Source organism: Pinus tabuliformis, chromosome 1_1 (genome assembly GCF_031772625.1).
Source record: "Pinus tabuliformis cultivar Carrire ecotype Pingquan chromosome 1_1, CPIR1, whole genome shotgun sequence".
In the NCBI taxonomy this organism is placed as follows: Eukaryota; Viridiplantae; Streptophyta; class Pinopsida; order Pinales; family Pinaceae; genus Pinus; species Pinus tabuliformis.
In genome coordinates this window covers 119,722,304-119,742,767 of record NC_142297.1, presented here as the reverse complement: position 1 = coordinate 119,742,767, position 20,464 = coordinate 119,722,304, and positions in this window count along the sequence as shown.

Here is a 20,464-nt window from a genome sequence, read left to right as displayed (position 1 = left end):
TCTATTCATTAAGCAGGTTGCCGGGGTAACTGTTCCAACCACCATTTCTGTATTGAACTCTGCGACGTTGGATTTCATCACCAACTAGTGTTTTCAGTACGGAAAGTTACTGTTTGTGTGTGTTTGACCTCCTAGATTCTTTAGGCGTGTGATTCAAATTTTATTTGGTTCTTTAGAGGCTTTAGGTGGTTTTCATTGAGATTTTACTTTGTTTGCGTTTGAAGTAGTTAAAAGTTTTTAACCGTGGCTGAATTACCGAGGAAGTCCCGTAGACTTCGGGGCCAACCTCCTGAGTTTTCACCGAGCCAGCTTGAAGGCTTGAAAGTCCTCGTAACTCCTAGAGACAGTAGAGTTGGGTCACCTGAAGAAGGAGAGTCTTCTTTGATAGGACATCCCGATTTTCAAGCGTTAGTAGCAGATTATAATCCACAGTGAGTGTCTGTTTCCGAAATTACTGGTAGCTTTTCATCTACTAGTGATATAGGTGAGGAACCTGAAATATATGAACCTGAAAGTGAATTTGCTGCTACTCCGACATCGGGGTTTGCTTCTCCAGCTTCTAGTGGTCCTGGTTCACCTAGGGTAGAAAGAGTAATCACCCAAGATCTTCCTTATGGACTTATAGCTATTGAAGAACTTGCTACTCCGGAAGAAGAAGTAGGCATCCCTATCCCTGAAAATCAACCTGTTATTGAACTAAGGGAGCGTGAATCAATTTTTTACAGTCCACCTAGGAGCAGTACTTGGTATCTTTCTTTAACTAATTTCTTAGAAAACCCAGGGTTTAGTTTTTCACCACCTCGCGTTCCTTATCACCCAACACCTAGAGGTTATTATCCTCCGTTAAATATGTCGAAATAGTCGTCCATGTTTACTCAATCGCCCGAATCCTTTTTGTACGGTGGTCCTTCTGTTCCCTCTGGGTATCAGTCACTTTCTGGTACTTTTTCGGGAGCATCTCCTCAACCCATTGAGCAAGGGTTATTAACTGGAAGCAATGGTACTAAGCCGTTGAGCGTAGAAGACATTCTCATGATGTCAGGTTCTATTCCCAATCCTCAACCTCAAGGTGGCCAGTTACCGCCTGGGGGGCAGCCTCAATTATCACCTGGGGGGCAACCTCAAGGTACCCAATTTGCGTCTGGGGGGCAACCTCAAGGACAATACATACCTACGGGACAGTACGTTCCTCAAGGTCAACCCCAGACTCAATATGTACCCCAAGGTCAACCCCAGTATCAATTTATACCTCAAGGTCAACCCCAGTATCAGTACGTGCCTCAAGGGTATCAACCCCAAGGTCAGTACTCGAACCAAGGTTTCCAACCACCCTCCGGTCAAACGTATGTTCAAGGAATGGGAAATGTACCTTTAAATTATCAATCCTACCCTCAACCCGGTTATGGTCCTCAATATTCTCAACCTGTTATGGGTCCGTACCCTGGAATGAATATAGTGTGGGATCCATCGCAAACTCAACAGGTGTTGCAGCCAAATGTACAATTGTCATCTCAAACTGGACAACCCTTAGTTTCTGGTACACCCCAGCAACCAGTCCAGTCTAACATTCAAACTTCTGTACCTTCGGTAGTTTCTCAGCCTGGGCCTAGTACGCCTCATACTCCGCCTCAAACGACTGCTACAACTGCCGCAACATCTGTTCAATCTACCCCACCTACTTCCGGAGTATCGACAGCTCCGGTTTCTACTGTTCCTGTATCTACCCCTCATACATCTTTACCACCATCTAGATCTACGATTCAAACTTCGGTTCAGATGCCTGTAGGACACATTCAAACTTCTGTACCTTCGGTAGTTTCTCAGCTTGGGCCTAGTATGCCTCATACTCCACCTCAAACGATTGCTACAACTGCCGCAACATCTGTTCAATCTACCCCACCTACTTCCGGAGTATCGACAACTCCGGTTTCTACTGTTCCTGTATCTACCCCTCAGACATCTTTACCACCGTCTGGATCTACGATTCAAACTTCGGTTCAGATGCCTGTAGGACAACCAGGTTCAAGTACGGTTGTCACAAGTCAACCACAATTTACTTATCAACCGTACTAGGGACAGTAACAATTCGGTCCTGCTGTGCAGCAGCCAGTCTATCAGTATCAACCGTACCCTGGGTACACTTATCAACAACCTCAACAACCCTAGTACGGTCCGGTTAATCCTGGTTTTCCGGTAGGATACGATATCCCATATGCAATTCCTATTCCTAGTTATCCTGGATATCCTCCTCCTGGGGCTGGTCTCATGACCCAGAGTTTTAGGGACCCTAATCGTCAGTTACCGTTTATCGCAACTTTGGACTTACCTGACTTGTCGCACCTAATGAACGATCCCATTAATTATCTTCTATTTTGGCCGCCAATGCCGAATAAGTTGCATAGTGACATTCCTAAGTTCGAAGGTAAATCAGGAGAGGACCCGTCGAACCATGTGATGACTTACCACCTCTGGTGTGCGTCTAACTCCATTTCAGATGATTCAATCCATCTTAGAATTTTCCAACGCACTCTAATTGGTCTCGCGGCCAAGTGGTACATTGAGTTACCGCGAGGCACTTTTTATAATTTTAGTCAGTTAGCTACCTCGTTTTTAACTCATTTTCAGTTGCCAGTTCGATATGACAATGGCACGGAATTGTTAACTTCGTTAAAACAATCGACGTCCACTTACATTTTAGATCATATTCATGAGTGGAGACGTCGACGACGTTTAGCGAAGGTTTTTATTCCGGATCAGATCTTGGCTGAGTGGTTTGTAAAATCTTTGTTGCCAAAGATCACTGAAGATGTAGCTAAAGCCGGAGTTGTTACTGAGGAGCAAGTAATTGCTCAAGCACAGTACCTTGACTTGGTCTATACTCAGTCAGGTACGTTACATGAGAAAATCCCCGATCTTCCCAAGCAAAATCAAATCGCTACAGCTCCTTCGGGATCTCATGCCGCTGATGGTATGATTGGTACGGTTAACACTAAAAGTAAGAAGAAGTCTTCCAAGAATTCTTCTCCTATCATAACCTTGCCTGATTCCCCAACAGGAGATTCTTCTGCAGAGATTTCCACCAATATTCACGTTGTAGAGTCATCTGCAGCCAAATCAAAATCCGGTGGGAAGAAGAAAGGAAAGAAGAAGAATAAAACGGACAAAAATTCAAAGGAGAAACCTGAAAAATCGGAATCCAATGATGAAAAGTGCAAACCTCGTTATCCTTGTCTCATTTGTGACGATGAACATTTTACAAGAGACTGCCCTCATCGTGCAGAGGTTGCGAAGATTGTCAAAGGTTCCAAAATGCCTGCTGTTTTGAAGGATCCTTTTCCAGCCCAAGACAGTAAGATGATAGGTTCTTCCTCGAGTGCTAATGAAGAATCCATACTGATGATGTCCCATGTTAGGATTGCGACTCGATCGCAAGATTATGGTAGTAAAAGTCCTGTTGATGGTAAAGAAGAAGAATCTTCTCATTCTAATCCATCAACCTCAGCTCCCGGTTCCGATCCACTACAGATCGAGAAACCTAATCCAGACTTGGTAATCGAACCGCCCGCCAAGGGTATACTTCGAAATTCAGCTTTCAATCCACATGCGAGAGCGGCTCAGAACTATAACATTGTTGAGGATTTAGCTGTTTCACCCTCAGCAATGTCGGCTTTGGAAGTGCTGCAATCATGTCCAGCACAACGCAAATTACTTTTGTCGGCTATAGGAGTTGTTGACGTTTAGGACTCGAACCTAATAATTTTCGATCTAGAAAATAGTACACCGCATTTACCTCATCAAATGGCTTTCCAAATTCCAGTGATAGTAAAAAACAGGCCTATTCATCGGACTGTAATTGATGAGGGAGCCTCAACGTGTATTATGTCGATACAGTGTTGGAGATCGCTTGGTTCTCCTTCGCTAAATCAATCCCCGACGATTCTAAAGGCCTTTGATGGCCGTGGGTTTCATCCTTTTGGCATTCTACAGGATTTGCCTATAGGGGTTGAAGGAAAAACCGTTAATCTAGATGTGGAGGTGGTTGATGCCCCTCTAGATTACAACCTTCTCTTGGGTCAAAGTTGGTCTTACGCTATGACAACGGTTGTTTCATCGGTCTTTCGGGTTATAAAGTTCCCTCATAATGGAAAGATCGTAACAATAGACCAACTGGCTTATTTTTCATCCGACCCAGCCTCTTCTGAAAGTATTCAGCATGTCGGTAAAACGACTATCCCGTATAAGGATGTTGGAGTAGGACTAGTTAAAGATGCCGGTTTACTGGGAAATTTTCCTTTTCCTCCGATCAACGCATCGTCTTCATTTGCAACCATTCATATGATTACGTCAGACAACGTTGTTTATGATGATCCTTGGATCATTCCTTCTGAATCTGAGATAGACTCATTTGGTGATGTCATGCCTTTGAGTCCATATGAAATTGCGTATGAGGCCGTGCAATTGTTTACCGACCCATTTTCAACCGAAATTGACTTCATAAATGTGGTCCGTGAGGAATCACTTTTCACATCAAGTTCGGATTTAATCATGTTTTCTGAACTTGCTCACTCTGATGAGCAAATTCGTGAAATCCTATGTGTAGATGATTTACCATGGAAAGATCTTCATCACAGATCTTCGTTTTTACCTGAGAATGATAGTTTTGAAAATGATTTCACATCAATTTTTACGACTGAATATGTCAAGGAACCTCAGAATCCACTGAAACATCCAGATTCAGAGTTAAATTTGGGAAACATCTCTCAAACTATTCCTATTGACATTTCGGTTAAGCCTGGAATTGTTGAGAACATTCATATAGGTGCCTCATGTACAGATGACGAAATTCAAATATATAAGGCCCCATTTCAAGAATTCAGTGACGTGTTTGCCTGGTCCTATGAGGAAATGCCAGCAATTGATCCCGCGATTGTTGTTCATGAGATCAAGACTTATTAGATTCACCCAAGAAAAGCTACTGCAATTAAAGCAGAAGTTGAAAAATTACTCAAAGCAGGTTTCATTTATCCGATCTCGTTAACGGATTGGGTATCGAATATTGTTCCGGTTAACAAAAAGCAGGGAACAATAAGAATATGTATCGATTATAGGGACATGAATCGAGCCTGTCCAAAGGACAATTACCCAACTCCCTATATCGATCAAATCATTGATGATTGTGCCAGCAGCGAAATATTCTCCTTCATGGATGGTTTTTATGGATACAATCAAATCAATATTCTACCTGCCGATCAACCAAAAACGACTTTCATTTGTCCGTGGGGGACATTTGCTTATTGCAAGTTACCTTTTGGGCTCAAGAATGCCGGAGCAACTTTTCAAAGGGCCATGTCTTACGCGTTTCATGACATCAAGCACATTGTGCAACCCTATCTCGATGACTTGCTTGCTCATTCATTACATCGAGCTGATCACCTCGTCCATTTACGAGCAATCTTTATGAGGTGTAGGCATTATCAGATTCAGTTGAACCCACACAAATGTGTCTTCTGTATAGAAACAGGTCGATTGCTGAGGTTTGTAGTTTTGAAAGCCGGCATTCGTGTCGATCCCTCGAAGGTCGAAGCTATTGTCAAATTGCCTCCTCCTTCGAGTCTTTGCCAACTCCAAAGTTTGCAAGGGAAAGCAAAATTTTTACGACGATTCATTCCTGACTACGCCGAGGTTACAAAGGGTTTTACCCAGTTGTTGAAACATAATACTCCATTCTATTGGGATGAGATAGCTCAGAAATATTTTGATGCACTCAAACACGCGTTGACCGATGCACCGTTATTGCATCCTCCCAACTACAACCAATATTACTTCTTATATCTCGCCGCCTCTCATTCCACCATTGGAATGGTCTTAGTTCAGGAAGATGAATTCGGCATTGAACATGTGATATATTACCTTAGTTGAACTTTAAATCCAACTGAGCTAAAATACTCACATGTGGAGAAATTGGCATTGGCAGCTGTTCAAGCTGTCCAACGTTTTCGTCACTACATTTTACTACGTAAAACTACAGTAATTTCGAATTGCAACCCTATGATCTACATTTTGACCAAGCAATTGCTAGGGGGAAAGTACTCTAAATGGATTGTTATCTTGCAGGAGTTCGACTTGGAATTTGAGAAATCTAAGTCTAAGAAATCTTTAGTCTTTGTGGAGTTAATGTGTGATTTCCCGTGTACTGATACGGAAACTGTGGCGGAGGAGCCCATTGCAGACGAATCCTTGTTTCTAATCAATACTTTAGATCCATGGTATGGGGATATCATCGTTTATCTCCAGACCCAATCCTTTTGGCCAGAAATATCAAGGTCAGAACGTTAGAAAATACGATTCCAGTCCCAACAATACAGGATTATTAGAGATACTCTTTATCGCCGTGGGGTGGACTCTCTTTTTCGACGTTGCTTAACTCACGAGGAAGCTGAAAGGGTTTTAAATGACTGTCACTCTGGAGCATGTGGCGGTCATATGTCTGGGTATGCCACATCCCAAAAGATATTGCGTGCTGGCTACTTCTGGCCGTCTTTGTTTAAAGATTGTATTACTGCGGTCCGAAAATGCCACAACTGCCAAATTTTCGATCGAAAGATGTGTGCTCCACCTGCTCCTCTCCACCCTATAATTTCCGTTGGTCCTTTTTCCAAATGGGGTATCGATTTTATTACATGTAACCCTCACTCGGCCGGGGGGCATGTGTATATCATCCTTGCGGTAGATTATTTTACCAAGTGGGCCGAGGCGATGCCTACATTTGAGGCAGATAGCAAGACAACTGCAATTTTCGTGTTCAATCATATAATTGCTAGGTTTGGTGTTCCACAAGCGATAATCACTGATCATGGGCGTCATTTTCGAAACGTTATGATGACCGAACTTACAGGCCAGCTTGGTTTGCGTCACGATAGTTCAACCGCTTATTATCCACAAGCTAATGGTCTGGTTGAATCCATCAACAAAGTTTTAGTCATCATGATCCGACGAATCATTGGGATTCATCGGTCGAATTGGCATAACATGCTATTTTCAGCGCTTTGGGCGTACCGAACTTCAGTAAAAACATCAACAGGGTTCACTCCTTTCCAACTAGTCTATGGTCTGGAAGCTGTGTTACCCATTGAATGCGAAATCCCGTCACTGCAAATGGCCATCGAGTTACTTCCAGCCACTTCCGAAGAGGAAAAACGTTTGTTATACTTGGCCCAATTAGATGAGAATCGACGTGATGCTGCATTGGTGATCGAGACTCAAACAAAACGTATGAAAGCTCAGTATGATCGAAATGTGACCCCTTGAAATTTTTCGGAAGGATATCTAGTCTTAGTTTACGATCAAGCTAATGATAAATTAGGTGCTGGAAAATTCGTTCCTATGTGGCATGGTCCCTATGTTGTTAAGCGAAAGTTAGCAAAAGGGGCCCATGGATTGGTAGACTTTGACGGGGACTCTTTGGGTAAACCCAGAAATGGTCTTTACTTGAAGAGGTATTATGCTTAAAGAATGGGTATGGAGATTTTTAGTTAGGATAGCTTTTCTTTCTAGCTAGTGTGTTTTAGTTTAAAAAGTGTGCTTAGCTTAGAGAGTGTTTTTTTGTCATTATTCCTGCTTATCTTGGTTTTACTCTTGATATTGCAGATGTCGATGCCTCTCCAAACATACATTGGTTTCGCTGATGGTGCTTGTCGTAATACACAGAACATTTCTTCCACAGCTTGGGTTATCTATTCTCCCTCTGACGAGTTAGTATCTATGCATGGGGTAAGCCTCGGTCAAACAACGAACAACATTTCCGAGTATAGTGCAGTGATTGAGTTATTATTTGAATCTATTTCATTTGGGATTCGGAGTTTGATAGTGAGGTTAGATTCTGAACTCGTTGTATTACAGCTTAATAGAGTGTATGCCATTAGAAATCCAGTATTATTAAGATTATTTTTGAGAGTGCGTCTCTTGGAACGTGAATTTGATTATATTGAATATCAGCATATTCCAAGATCTTTAAATACATTAGCAGATGCAATTGCTTCTCGAATGTTAAGTAGACATTTGCAATAATCATACATGTAAATTTAAAACCATTCCATAACATGATTTACAAGATAAGCTGGTAATAGTGATATATATATAGGAGTGTGTCAAAAAATACATCGTCCTCGATCATAGGTTGAAAAACACCTTATGATCGGCAAAAATGATAAGTACAAAAAACAAAATGTCATATGTGCCCACAATAGGTGATCATCCTATCACTGGTGATGATCTTAATAAGAAACCACTGCACGGGCCACCTTGCAAAGGAACCTCCTAAAAGGTCCCGGGACCCCAATCACATAGCGCTGAAGTCGACGAAGAATGTCATCTATAGTGGTCTCTGAAATATCTCCTGTCAAGCGCTCGAGATGACCCTCCAACTCGGCCAAAACCTCTGCTGATTCGTCCTGTGGGGATGGCGTGGCTGCAACTGGTTGTTTCCTCTCGTAAGGCCGGAGAGCCGCTGGTCGCTGTGGACCCACATCTGCATTCGAAACTTTTGCTATCAGTTTTGGGACGATGGAAAAATAATAAAAAATAAATAATTTTTTTTTAAATAGGAAAATGTTGAAAATGATTTTACCTGAGTCATCCCACTGCTCTCCTGGTGGAAGAGCCATGTCTGGGTCGCCACGAAAATATACCCCAGCATAAGGGAAGTCCTGAATAGAAAAGACCTTGTTTTCCAACCATTGGAAATACTCAGGTTTGAATTGAGCAACCTCTGTCCTCTCGTCCGGGTGACGGGCCATAAATACGACCCATCGCATCAGTTTGGGCTCTCGAGGAAGCCTAGCTCCAACAGTAAGGTGCTGCGGGATCAACATGGGAACCCTCTCCAGACCAAAACTCACAACCAAAGCCCCATAACCAAAGGTCTTTAGTTGTCCGTTCTTGGCCCTGGTCAGTTGGCCTTTCACATTGGCCAACACAGCGTCGCACCAGTTGAAGATGGTGCCTCGAAAGTAATCAACTGCCATACGCATTTGGGATCCGGTGGCAATATGTAATGCGGCACTCCCGCAAAGTCTGGTGACAGTAAACGCGATCACCATGAGTTCAGGATGGGATATGGTTTTTATGTTTATCCCTTTGTCTCTAGCCTGACTGTTGCAGAACTCTAGTCGGAGGCTATCGACAGACTGGCCACCTGGCCTAGCCCCAAACAGAGTCAAGTCTTTGCCTCTCTTAGGCAAACCAGTCAAGAAATATATGTCCGCGATTTCGAGTTGGTGGCCACCAATGAAGAAGCACTGGTCCTGTATGCTCCATCTGTCAACTAGCCACTGTAAGAAATCCACCTGAGCCCTCATGCCAGGAATGGCCCAGAATTTGTACAAGCCGCACACCCTCAAAGCATCAAGTGAAGGTTGATGGTTTCATGCGGCAACATCCACGTCCTCATGCTCTCATTCACGCCAATCTAGCATGATGTACTCTCTGCATCAAGTAAAAAGATAAATTAAAATGTTAGAAATTATTTTGTTTGGTCCAATTTTGAGAATTTTTGGGTTAAAAACCCTTGCGGCGGGGACCGCACCCTCCGGTTTAGACACAGTGCGTGGGACCGCACCTTGTCTACATGGAAGGTGCGGACCCCTGACTTTTTCCCAATGGAGAAAAAGTCGGGGTCTGCAGGCCAGCAGTGGTACACCTGCGGGCCCCCGCGCGTGGGTTTTAAGCCTAAAAACCCTCCAAAAAATAAAATGAAAGACTAAAACAAGAAATGAAACTGTTAAAAATGAAGAGTAGGATGATGTGGATTACCTGGAGAAGATGACGTTCGATTCCGACGGTTGGATTTTCCGCAATCTTCACGGGAAGTTTTCTGAACAAAAGCACTATTTTCTCACCCAAAACTCAAACGGTAAAAATGAATTGACAAAGGCCCTTTTTATAAGTTTTTTGAGTAAATAAATTGCAAATTTTTTTATGTTTCACTTTGGAAAGGTATTTTTGCGACATTTTTATCCATTTCAAACATGTATGAGTAATGTTTGCGTTTTTTTCAGGATAACGGATTATTCAGGCGAAATCTATCATTTTCGACGAAAAACATTTAGAGTCACCTTTAAGCTCTTTTTTGACTCCTAAAACATGAAAAGATCGCCGAGTTTTTCTTTTAAACTCGTTAAAACAGAATTAAAAGACGGTCCACTTACAACTCTTTTCTGACCGTAAAAACATGAAAAGATTGCCGGATTTTTGTCGTTTCAAATTCGATATTGGTTATAAAACGACGTGTCGTTGATCACTTTTTTACTTTTCCGGGTCAAGGGCACTAATGACGAAAAGTACTCCTTATTCGTAAAAGATCAAGCGGTTCTCTCAAGTATTATTTTATACTTTTTCCGGCTTGGGAGACACAAATTTACGAAAAAGGTCAACCCTGGAGTTTTCTTAAGTTTTTTCAGACTCCCTAAAATTGAAAAACGTCGAGTTTCTCCTATACTGGACTCGTTAAAATTTCACAGTAAAGGACCTGTTTAATTACAAACAGGAACGAACCACTCCTTCTTAGGGTTCGAATTTAAACTAAGTTGGACTCATCTGAAGGATGAGCTTATAATCAAGCAAATGTTATCCTCCTCAAGCTTGTCAAAAATAAAGAGGTACTTGCCAGAAATGGTGGGGGAAAAGAGAGAAAAATGAGCCTGTTTGTCATACTTTGTAACCACTCTTGAACACGACACTTTTATTCACCTGGGTTGGGAAATCCTTTGCCTAATAGTTGATCAAATCACATTGAAAGTCTTCAGCCGGTTTTTGGGTATTAACTTTGGGTCAATTGTCACCAAGCCATCTGTTGTGTCGTTATGTGTTCAAGAGGTCACTGCCAATAAGCCATTCATCTGCAAAATATATGTCATCCATCTTGACCATCCCTGAGTCAGTACTTGCAACTAAATTTCTTCAACTTGATCTATGATTTCGTGTTGTGGGCCTGCCTGCGATGGATCGCTTTCTATCGACTTCAGTTCATTATCTAAAAAGATGATCTAGAAATTGTCAGTACCTTGGGATCTGCATGCCTCAATGGTAGGTTTCTCGCCTTTGACGACAGGTTGCATCATTGACCTTCGATCAAAGAATTCTGTGACATGTTTGACATCAACACATTTATTCACATCTCATGGATTGTACTGGGTACTTTGAGAGCCATTGACATCACTGATGGTTTCTCTCACACTTGTTAACAGTTTACATCATTGACTGGTAATCAAGTGGTTTCTACCATGTTCGACATCAACACATTCATTCGCATGGATAGAATCGTACTGTTTCGGGAAGTAGAAATGAAGACCCTGGATCTAGTTTCCACAATCCAGGCTGTGAGGAATTTTGTATTCATTATATGATGGACTATTCATAAACAGATGGCTGCGTCCATACTGTGTCCACATGAGTCTATACTTGTGATGTTTTACAAGATCATTCCTGTATCAGAGCAGTAGTTAGTTTTCTAAGTCAGTTTTGATTTGAGTATGGGAATGCCTACCTCAGCGATAATATGATCTCATATATATATCTTGCATTGAATGTTTTTACAGGTTCCAACCAGGCTCTCCACAAGATGATCCTCGAAATGATAAAGTAATTCACTCTTCCTAAATGATAAATGAAATCCTCATCTACTACAGACTTCGCACTTTAGGGGGAAATCTGTTACACAAAAATATCATCACCATGATTATTTGCAGTCAGTATGGGTCTATCATCACTTGTACTGTCCTCCTAAGCAAGTCTCAGACCTCAGCTCTTCAAGTCAAGCTTTGAAAATAAGAGAAAGACATTAAAAATCAATGAAACTCTGGTTCCGCACTTTCTCTCACTGTTACCTGCGGTCCCGCACCTTCTGTTTACAAAAACTGCGGACCTACCCACTCTGTCCCTAAAGGTGTGGGTGCGGACCCCTGTGAAAGTCAAAAAGGCGCAAGTTTATTCTAAAAAACTCACTTTGGGTTAATTCTAGATGATTCTAGAAGGAATTTTGACGTGGATTTTCCGCTCTTAGGTGGTTCATGCATCCCAAAAGAGAAGGAGCTAATCCCTTGATGAGAGGAGCTATCCCTTTGAAGGAGGGCTTTATCCCTTTGAAGGAGGACCTAGTAACTTCCCTCCATTGCACTGTAAATTCAGGCATTGGGTTGGTTGCTAAGGAGGTTAGAAGCTGAAGATTTTTGAGGGTAAATGCTGGTGAAATTAAGACTTCCTAGTTGAGCTTAAGAGGAGAGATCACATACCTTTTTTGGCTTCATTGGGAAGTGAGTGAAACTTGTCAAAGTAGAGGAGACTTCTTGTTGGACCCTGGGAGGAGCTTGTACAACGTCAAGGCACAGGTTGTAAAGTTCTTCTTCTTTTGAAATAATACAATCAAACTCATTTTTCTCAACAAGCATCTTATGTTATTTGTTTCATGAACTCCTTGACTTTCATGTTAAATATGTTTTATGATATTGGCTTTTCAGGTGCTATTTAATTTGTTTGCTTGTTTGTGTTTGCAGATTTGCGACAAAGGAACTCATTTGGATCGAAGGAGCAAGGGCATCCACAAAATTGCGTTGGACCTAAGGTAGGCCCTAAAACACTTGTTTGCCTTTGTTTATAAAAGCATATTTAGAGAAAGATAGTGTCTAGTTGGTTTGCTTGTCATTAGGTCTTCTTTAGATTCTAGGAAGGTCTATCTTGTCCGCCTGATCGACTTATTCCGTGTGACAAAGACCCTTGACCTATTTTCTAGTCCAAGACCAAGACACAAAGCTTCCTTGACAAGTTCCTTTGAGTCAACGATAATCAACCTTCTTATTTCGTCCTCCTTCTCGGCTACCCTTCAAAATTTCTACCCCTTGATTTAGGCTTGCAATCTTCGACCCTAGTACAGAAACTCTAGTTGCAGCTTCTTGCAAAGTGTCACCTTATAGAAAAACACCCTTGATTCCTTCACTTAGGATAACGTCTCCTTCTAGATTAACTTGAAATCTTTTTAGGCTTGACCTTCTCCAAGTTCAGTTACCCAAGAGGACTGCAATTCTTCTCGGCTTCTTCTGCTGCAAATGATCCTCCTCTTCTTCGCACGTGTGATATAAAATTAACCCAAAACAAATCCGAAAATGATGCTAAAGACCTTGCTCTTCCTCTTTATGTCTTTGTTGATGATTAGGCTCCTTCCCAAGTGATTTTCGCACTTCTTGTTGCAAAATTGTCTTGACCGAATTGCTTGCTCTGAAGTGAGGTTGAGTTTCCCTATTTATTGTATTTTTCCCATCAAATAAGATGACATGAGATGAGGGTGAGCTGACATGTCCTTTAGTGAAATTTCATTATTCCATCTTGAAGCCAACTTGAAGGAGATACTTTTTATTGGTCTTGGAGGGCTTTCTTACTAATTCAATGACTTATACAAAAATGTAACATGCCCAAGATGGGTCTTCCATACATGACATTGACTCAATATAATTTTATGACTTGATAACAAAACCTAAAGGCTCACAATGGGAGCCATTACTTAAAATAAAATTCCTTTCTCATTAAACCCATGAGACAAGCATCAAAATCATAATTTTATTTTCTTTCTTTACAGAAATTACATAAAATCATATTTACACATGTCATTATGAAGACCGAACATAGTTACACTTTTCAACACAATGAAGAACTAGGAATTCATTCTTCCAATGGAGACGCGAAAATGATATGTCAATAATGTCGTATGAGGAACAAGATACACATCTCGTGTCCCTAGCAGTGATGCAATAAATGTTACTGCTAAAACTAGCAGGGGTCCTAGGTGGGGATCCTATAGAGCAACTACTAGGTCAAGGGGCAATAATGGAGCGATAACCCACAGTCACCTCAGCTAAGGCTCCCCGCTCTTTAAAAACTTTCACTAATGGGAGGAGACTTGATAGAAGAGGAATCAAATGATGAATAAATCAGTGATTGGATAAGGAGTGATTATTAAAGCTTATTCACAAGAGAGACTCAGTTAAATAATTTACTTCCTTGAGAAGCAAGGTGATAGGCTCTCTAGGAAGGCTAAGAGGACACTTAGGCCTAGGTTTGGAGGATATGACTTGACAAGGGGATTCCTAAAATTAAGGATTCTTATGGGGAAATGGATTCTTTGTAATCCTTGTGGAATTTGAGTCACAAATTTATGGGACCACAAAGAACCCAAGTGGACTCAAATTAGGTCAAGGGTGTGGAGTTGATCGACCAAAGAGGGGCTTGACCTAATTAGGAAAGAGAATAGGATAAAATAACTAATTTTGTTTTGAAATTTGAATGCAATGATCCAAATGAAGGCACTAAACCAAATCAAGGTAGTGAGAGAAATGATCCTTGAGCTAGGGACTGCAATATCTCAGGATTCCATAGTCGGGTTGTGCTCAAATTTAGAGGATCCCTTGAGAAGACCCCAACGTAGTAGTGGACCTATTTTCAAGGTGTTTGGATGGCTATAAAATATTTTTATTGATGCCTTAGGTGACCCTTTAGGGTTAGGCCTAGAATTTGGAAAAGTGAAGAAAAGAGAGGTAAATTTGACCACCAAAGGGATACGAGGATTAGTGCCTTATTGCTTGGGCTTAATGGAGTCAAGATACACATAGTTCGAGAATTTTTGTGAGCTAAGGAGCCCTAATTGATCTTTTCTAGCCTCTCCAAGGGAAGCAAATAGGTCAATAGGGATTTATAGTTCAAATTTTCCAAAGAGATGAAGTTTCTAGGTCTTTCAACCTAAAAGGTGCCTCTAGGAAAATTCACCCAATCCCTCAAAGACAAACACATGCATTAAATCAATTATTCAAGGTCTCAGAATAATTTTGCATTACATTAACCCATACATGAATATGATAACAATATACATGCATTTGAAAATTAAGATAACAAGAATAACATAAAAATTTTGACTTACATGAGAGAGAGAGTATCTCCATTCATCCACTTTGCATTAAAAAGAAGCCCCAAAGACAATAGAGAAAATCCAAACATCATAGTGCATCAAGAAACTCCAAAAATTTTATCCCAACAAAAAGTGTGAAAATCTCGTAAGAGATACCAATTCAAACCAAGTGATGACTAGAGAAATGAACCATACTCTCATCTATTTATACAATCCAATAGGGGATTCGAATAACCTAATTTATGTTATTTAGCCCCAAATAATAAAATAATGTGCAATAATAACATCCCTTGGTGACAAGCCCACCAATATAGCTCAATAACAAAAAATAAACCTCTTAAGAAGGTCGAATGATCAATAAAATTAGGCTTTGGGCCTCTGAGGAGGTCTAATCAAGTCAGAGTGTGCAATCATGTGAGAATGGATTCCAAACATAGTCGAAAAGGGGTTGGACCCTTGTTTTCCAAGAAAGTCTTTGTGGTTCTCCCAAGAGGGTGTGGGGGCACTAGGTCATACTCATGGGTCTCCAAGTGGATCGAAAATTCACGTAAACCATCTGCAAGGGCTAGGATGTTGACATAGTCCCTCCCTTTGCCTCCTGTAGTGAGACATATCCTCATATGGACCCTGAAACACCTGCCAAGTGTATGGTGCTAGTGTGGAGCCGACTGGGAATGGTGAACAAGGTGCATCATCCTCATCCAAAAGGTGGAACATGAGAAATCAATGAGAAACTTTTGGGATCCATGAAGTACTCTCTACTATGGTGGATTCCCATGGCTCTCAACACTCACCGTACAAGTACCAATGTGGCCCTATTAAGGGCTAAGTCCCTTTATAGGGAGACGAAGCCCCAATGGAGACCCACTTGAAATCCTGCATAAGATCCAATGCACCCCCTTGCCCTCCAATACAAAAAAATCATTATAATAATAAAGTAAAAGAGCTTACAAGTTATGGAACCAATGGGGCATTTCATGATTGCATGTCCTTGCATATTGGGCTTTGGCTAGTACAAGTGTCTCCAAGATCAATAAGGGGGTTAATCAAGGACCTTGTTAGGTGGTTTCAACCTTTAAAGGGGTTGACATGTCCATGGTACATCCACTATGTGGTAGGTCGCAAATGATATATTGATGGAACAGAGTGGGGATCAGGGGAATGCTTTAGGCCACATGCCATGCTACAAGGGTAACTATACTAGGGGAAGCCCACACCTGGGTATATGAGTGTAGGAGGGAGAAAATCATGGTATATGAGTTACCTCGACCTTTGTTTTTCCACCCTTCTTCATATGCATCTTTCCTTTACTTGATTTTTCTTCGTAGTTGCTCAGGACTCTAGGGGATGAGAGGATGATGTGTGGGATGAAGTAGTAGATACCACCTTTTGAGGTGGGGCATTTCATTTCCCACCAGGGGTTGGTACAATCACGGGTTCCTTAATGAAGGTGGGGGCTCATATAGGGCCCGTAGGAACCAGGGCGATGACCATGGATAGAGGGTAGAGCTCATGTTTGGATTTTTACCACATGTTAAATTTGTATGTCTTGACCATGTTTTGCATTCTGTGGTACATTTCCTATTGAAAGTGACCAAATTATTATTTTTATTTTCTTTTTAGCTACATCAACCTTTGGTGCATCGTTCCAGCCCTGACCCAAGGTGTGGACAAGAGGAAGGGGAGGCTGACCCTATGTGGACCCAAATGGGAATAGAGATGAGTCGGGCTAAAATGAGTGGAAGGGAGTGATGTATATGGTGTCAGGAAGCGGGACCACACAACCAAAATCGAGATTTCCTATGTAGTGCCAACCCTAAAGCTAATGGACAGTAAATAAGATCCCACGGGACTAGGATACAAGGCTAACCACAAAATCAGGAAATAGAGACGAGTACAAACCTAGCCAGCTCTTTTCGCCAAATCCTCCCAACAATCCATGCCCAAAAGTGCCCATGACAAGTAAGGAAAATTACTTAACTATACCAATGAAAAGCCATACCTTAGGGATCGGGAGGCCCACCTTCAAACATACAATCATAACAAATGGGAGAGGGATTACATGGCTGACTCAGGTGGCAGAGATAATGGCAGATCGAGCTATCTGGAGGCTGCAAGGGGTTACTAGCTGAGGACCATCTAGGAGAAAGTTTTTCTCGTATACATACTACCCACAGGTGGTGGGTAACAAGGTCCAAAATGTGTTAACCTCCCCTTCCCCTCATCCACACCTTGGGTCGGGCCTGGAACGATCCTTTGAGGTTGATGTAGCTAAAAAGAAGATAAAAGCATAATATGGCCACATAAAATAGGAATTGTGCCACAAAATGTAAAAGATGGTCGGGATAGTAAAATTTAGTGCGTGGGAAAAATCCAAACATGAGATCTACCCCTATCATTATAACCATCACCCTAGTTCCTAGGGCCCCTATGAGTTCCCATTGCATCGTTAAGGAACCCATGATATCTCCCAACCCTTGGTGGGTGATGAACTTCCCCACCTTAAGGGGGTATTCACTAATATATTTTACAAATCATGTTCTTATCCCCATGAGCCCAAGCAATAAAATGAAGAAAAAAGAAGAAGGTAATAACAAACGAAGAAGGGTGGAGAAACAAAGGTCGAGGTAACTCATGTACCATGATTTATCCCTCCTACATTCATATGCCTAAGGTCTGGGCCTCCCCCATCATTGCTACCCTTGTACCATGGCATGCGACTTGGAGTATTCCCTCTTCCCCCACTCCATCCCATTAATATTTTCACTTGACACCTGCCAATTGATGGATGTACCATGGACATGTCACTCCCTTAGAGGTTGAGACCACTTAATAGGATCCTTAATTAACCTCTCTTTTCAAGGAAGGTAACATTAGTACATGTTCAAATCCCATATGGAAGGGCATGCCACTATGAAGTGTCCACTTTTGCCCCCGATTAGCAAGATTATCTACTCAATCGCACTAATGGATCATTGTACTGGAAGGTGAGGAGACACATTGGATCTTATACAGGATTGCAAGTCAGTTTCCATTATCAGCTTAGCATCCCTATATAGGATCCAAGCCCTCCAGAGCGTCATAATGACACTTGTAGGGTGAGCATCGAGAGCCATGGGCCTCAATCCATGTAGAACATTGATTGCCATGACACGGGCTTCTTCAACACCACCACATTGCTTGTTCGTGCCCCAATTATACAAAGATGATGATGCACTTGGACCACGTTGCCCATCCTGCTACACATTGCACCCTAAACTTGGCATTTGATCCTGGGCTCGGAGGGGGTTTTTTCTTTCTAAGGGAGACATGGGAGGGCACATGTCATCTTCTAGCCCTCATTGATGGAGCATCGACTTGATTTTCAACCATTTGGAGACCTATGAGACCTATTTGGAGCCCAAATTTGGGTTTGGAGATCTTTTGTAGCATGTATATGGCATCCCCCTCTTATTCATCATTTTTTAGGCCCTCAATGTTGCCCTTCTAGGCCTCCATGTCAACCTGGCATGGCCCTAAGAAGCCTAATTCAACATATTTTATGAGTTATCATCGTTGGCTTGTAACTATGAATGGGTTAATAAACATTTTAAGAATTGAAGGGGCTTTACCTTTTAATTTTTTAACTCTTAGGACATGTATAAATAAAGGAGGCCTAACTTCACTCTCACCATCACACTTGGGACTTTCACTAGTCTCATTAGAGATTTTCAGCCTATAATTTGTCGAGTGATTTGGACAAGTTAAATGCATTTTGATGTTTTGAAGATTTTTGCTATCAGTCTCGGAGCTTCTTGTTGTTATTTTGATGGATGAATATATTCTTCATTGTCTTGTATGTGCATTTTAATGCTACATTTCTGATATAATAAATGTCTAATGCATGGAATCTTATCTTATGGTATTTAATGTGCCCTAATTAATTTTTTTAGGACATTGAAGCTATTGGAAAATTTTCATGTGTTATTCATTGATAATGAATGAATGAATGTTCCTAGAGGTTATATTGTTTTTTCCATCCTTGAAACTCCATTAATAATTGTCATCGAAGCATAACTATCTTGAGTGGTTGTGTAGTTGCCTCCATTAGGGCTAACGGGGTTGTTTCTAGGTCTTTTTGAAGAGTGAAGTTCCCTAATCAAGATCATTTCAACTCTAATTCTCCCATTAGCCATGCACTAGTCCTAAATCCTTGGTCATCACCCATAACTCAACGAATCATCTTTCTTTCACTTTTTATTCAGCTCTTGTATTCATCCCCTTATGGATAAGAAAGCCTCCCTAAGGCTTGGTGCAAATTAGAGAGGATATTTTTCAAAATGATTTGGATAGTCTTCTACGTTAGTGATTCCTCTAGCTCTCCTCTTGATTTGAGGCAATTTTCACAGTAAAATTTCAATATAATCTATGCCCTAACCATCACACCAAGTGGGAACCCCAGGTGTTAATCCTTCAACTTGGGGATTCTTTGAAGGCTTTAGATTTAATACTTGTTGAAGTATATCAATCATATCCTTTTCTCTCGTCTGCCTTGACCTTGTATGAACATTTTTCTCGTCAAATATCTCAGCCCTAGGTCTCGGGTAGTCTTCCTTTCAAGGGGTTTTTCTTGCAAAGTCCTCCTAGATTCTCCCAAAGATCACACTACCCTTGAAACTTTCCATTGAATGATCCACCTTGCTTCACTTCAAACCAATGTTCCATCAAGACTCCGGTGCAGGGGGACGCACAACGGGGACGTGTGGGAGTACCCTCAAATTTTAGGGAAATTTCGGGGGTGTGGGGGGACGTTGGGGTATATATATATAATTCAAGTTCATATTCATTGTTCAATAATGAAGGCATAAATTTTAAATAGACTAATAGTAATATGGATACCAATACATTGAAATTTGATCCACACATAAAATTTAAGCTCATAATTGAATAAATAATGACATACATTGATCCATCCTCATCATTCATTTTGATACATACATCATTCATATGACATACTCATTATTCATCCATACCATGAGATTCAATAATGAAATATTCAAATACATTGATCCATATCATTCATTATTCATGATTCCACAATCTACATTGATTTTAAAATTAAATTCATCATTCATCATTCTAGAATCTAAATTGAAAGCAAAACATACTAGTATATTACTATATACTCTATACTAGATATTGAAGCTTTGAGGGGGGACGCCCATACACACCCCTTTTGGGGATTCTGGTCCCCCACACTGGGGAAACACACCCTCTTGCATCCCCCGAGACTCCCTAAAAAGGGTGAGTGGGGAAATGCACCCCCAGTAGACTCCCTGTCACGGGTGTGTGGGGTGCGAGGGGTGCGTCCAACCGACCCTGGGGGATGCGTCCTCATGGAGCACTACTTCAAACCTATCTTAGAGACATCTATCACAAGTGAAGATTATAGGGACTCTTATTGGTGAAAATCCAAGAAGAGAAGGGGACTCCATTGGAAAAATAAAAATCCCTAGTTCTTCATTTGAACGTCAAAAT